We start from the raw sequence: 3,816 nt of genomic DNA on the forward strand, positions 1-3,816 counted from the left end.
AGGAGCCCTGCAGTCCGAACCTTTTGCAGAGAAATAATCTATAAATCCTTAGAATTCCCACATCAGCTGCTTCCAGTGTAGCTAAGATCCTGCACAGCCACAGTGAAATGAACCATCGTATCATATTGTTGCTGTGTTAGTAATTAAACAAAGCACTGAACAGTTGGATATACTGTGTTTGCATTCTCCCTGAACGTTGACCTCTTGAAGAAATGTAATCGATTGAGGGAAGCTGAAGGTGTAGACTTTTGTGGAGACTCTGGAGAAGGATGTGGGAATGTTCAAGGACTTTTGAGGTTGGAGGCACCGTTTCTGTATGACATCTAATTCCACTCTCCTTCTCATTGATTCAGACGAATCACTTGAGCACTGCTCTTGCATTTTTCAGTCATGATTAAGGTCAATTTTTGTCTCACAAATAAAATGACTACAGGGAGAAGGGGGTAAGAGCGGGATGGATGATAAGGGAGAAAAGCGGATGTGAAAAGGAGGAAGGGAAGCACACAGATTTCTCTCAAGACCAAACAATAGCCGATTCCATAAATAAAACAATGATCGGAGCCGGGCATTAAGGGACGCCCTCGTGGAGAGACCAGTGGTGGGTGGTAGGCAGCTGGCAGAGGGAACGAAGTATTTATGAGGCCAGGATTTTATAATTTGAAATCATTTATTCCTAAAGGTAAGAGTCATGTGCTGGGGGAAAGCATAGTGATGGGGGAGTAAGCTATTCTTCTTTTAATCATTATGATTAGTAGTAGCTGGGCATCATCCCATTTTATATCAATTGATTGATTAATTTTATTCCTTGACCCAACACATATTAATTGAGCTCTCACCATGTTCTAGGTCCTGGGGTACAGTGATGAGTATAAACAGTCTCTCCTCTCAGGAGCTTATAGTCCAGTGGAGGAAATAAACATGAGTGAAATGATCACACTAATGCACGGAAATCTGCATCAGTGATAAATGCGATGAAACATGGTCTATCACGGAAGGATCTGACCCAGTGATTTCTGCAGTGAGACCTCTTAAGGAAATGAGGCTTGAACCAAGATCCAAAGGACGACAGGAGCCAAGTGGGCTGAGAATTAAGAAAAAGTGAGCAGGGCAGAGTGGGTAGCAGGTGCAGAGGCCCAGAGGTGGGAGGGAGCCTGGTAGGGGTGAGGCTCCCCAGAAGGTCAGTGCTGCTGGAATGAGGTGGAGAGACACTAGGGGGAGGGAGGGCCTTGGGAGGTGGGCCCCGTTCAAGACTAACAGATGAGTAAACTGAGGCTCAGAGAGGATAAGTGGTTTGAACGGTATCACACAACTCAAAAGAACCAGTCCTCACCGCATGGGAAGCCTGTGGCCCATGAATGTTTTTCACATACTAGGTAGTCTGTTTAACATGAGTACTTGGGGAAGACCATCTTATTATCACTCATTAAACCACTAACAATATTATGTATTGCTAATCAAGCATCTAGAATATACATACAACACTGTTACAATGTCTTACACTAATCTAAACATTGATTACATATGTACATCATAACCAGTCATGACCTTACTTAACTTCCGAACACATGGTTCTGGAATCCTTCTGGTTAGTGATACCACAAGAGCAAAAACTGGAAGTCCTCTATTAAGTTGAAAGCACACCTACAGCAGCTTAGGCGGATTCTCACAGGCAACCGTCTGCATTGCTTTGTCGGGTTGTATATTTGTAGGTCATCATCACTCTACATAACAGACATGTTCTAGAGAACTCATCTCTAAGCTGAAGTTGGGCAACTCAGAGCTACAGGTAACCTGAAGAATCCTTTCTTCCAGAACTAAGCTTGATGCGTTTACACATTTGTATAATGGGTTTTCTTAAAGCAGGGCCTACCTGCAAGATTTGAGGGCTGACTTTTGAACATTGCAATAAGGCTTAGCTGCCTTCATGTGACAAGGTGGTAGGTATATGGATTGTAGATCTACATGAATACATTTTCTTTCCTTAATCTGGTGATTACCAATAGGGTCGCTCTGTAAAGTTATATGTAAATGGAGTGACTTTTGGCTCTCTGTACTAGGCTGGAAGGCTTCTTGTCAGAGATGACACAAGATGATGGAAGCTGAATGGCTGACCTTCAGGATGTCCCCCTGTCCAGTCACGTGCATCATCCATAATGAACTTCCCTCTCCCTGGCAGGAGGTGCCTTGTGCTAAAATCTACCTCTTACTACAGGCTCCAGTGTCCTGCATTTGGTTTCTTGAGCTGCCTGCTCTCACCTGCACTGCTTCTGGACCCTAACCTCCATGACCGCCAAATTCCTTGTCTGTCCCCTGTGGTTTCTGTCTGGGCCCTTTGACTCATCCCTCAAATGCTTCTCACAGCTTTTGAATTTGCTCTCGTTACCATTTTGTCTCTCCTCTCAGGCAAGGCAAAGTCATTGATAATATACAACCTAACTATCTCATCCTTTTTTGAGGGAGGGGGTCAAGGTAGACCCGGCCGGGCCGCTAACTGGGGTGGAGGTCTCCATGATGGTGAAACAGTTTTGGAAGCCAGCAGATCTGGGCTTGAATCCTGCTTCCACCAGTTATATCTGTATATGACCTTGGCAAGTTAATTTCAACTCTCTGAGCCTGTTTCCTTAACTGAAAAATGGCAAGGAAAATTCTGATCTCATAGGGTTGTAGTGAAGGTTTACTACACATTAATCTAGCGTATAGGAGGTGGTAGCAGTAACGCTCATTTTATTAGGAGCATGGTGGCACACAGTAGGAAAATCTTGAGGGTGAGTCTAGGAGATAGAAGATTTCTGTCAAGTTCAAGGGGCAAGTGGAGAGACAGTCAGTCCCCAACTGTAAGAAGTAAGCAGATACTGAGCAGATGAAGCTGCTTGAGGAAGGCAGTTGTCAGATGAGGCTGGAAAGCAGACCCAGACCCTATTCAATGACCACAGGCTGCCTGGTCCCTGGTCGTGATGGCTGTGGTCATTTAAGGATGCAGGAATAGACAGGAACATGCTCCTCTGACGGGGCAAGCCTTCTGGTTTCCTCTTCGGGTACCAATCCCTGTCCCAGAAAGCCTCCTCCCCTTCAACTGATTAGTCTGTGTTCTTCCAGCCCTGAGCTTGTTTTATATGTCACTCTGTTTTTCCATTAGCTGTTCTTATTTTAACCAAAATAACTTTGAGTCTATGTCACTTTGACCAATATGACTCTAGCAGTCACCAGTCAGCTCTTTTCGTTTCTATGACTGAGCGTCCACATGGCACAGTAGTATTGGTCTCAGCAGGTCCCAAGTTTCGTGCTATAAAGCTGCGATGGTTTTATTGACCAATTAACATAGGTTAATGATGATTGTTTTTATGAAAGTTGGCGGGTCACCCTCTGGACAGCAGGTTGAGCAATGTCATCTGAGTCTAAATCATAGATCATAAAATGTTAGAGCTGGAAGGGTCTCAGAAGTCATGTAGTCCAGCCCTCTCATTTAACAGAGGAAGGAGCCAAGGCCTGGAGAGATTAAACTCTGGATTAAAAAGGCCAGCAGAATAGAGACAAAGAAGCACAAGGAAGGGCAGGCATTTCTTCTAGACGATTTGATACAGAGGCTCTGATCTCTTTCTTACAACCATGGAATTTATGCCTTCCAGATGCTAGGCACAAGATGATGCTGGGATTGGATTTGTAAGGCCAATATATGGAGATATTTTAACAGCTAGATGACCTCTCAGAGTTTGATGGACTCTGACATTCTAGGGCGTTATTTTGTATGAACGCATACACTGTACACACAATAATTTACCTTTTTGCTTACATTCTTTCTCCCATGAAGGAGCTTCT

Source organism: Callorhinus ursinus, unplaced genomic scaffold (assembly GCF_003265705.2).
Source record: "Callorhinus ursinus isolate GAN/ISIS: 27379988/994484 unplaced genomic scaffold, GSC_fseal_2.0 scaffold10, whole genome shotgun sequence".
NCBI classification, from domain to species: Eukaryota; Metazoa; Chordata; class Mammalia; order Carnivora; family Otariidae; genus Callorhinus; species Callorhinus ursinus.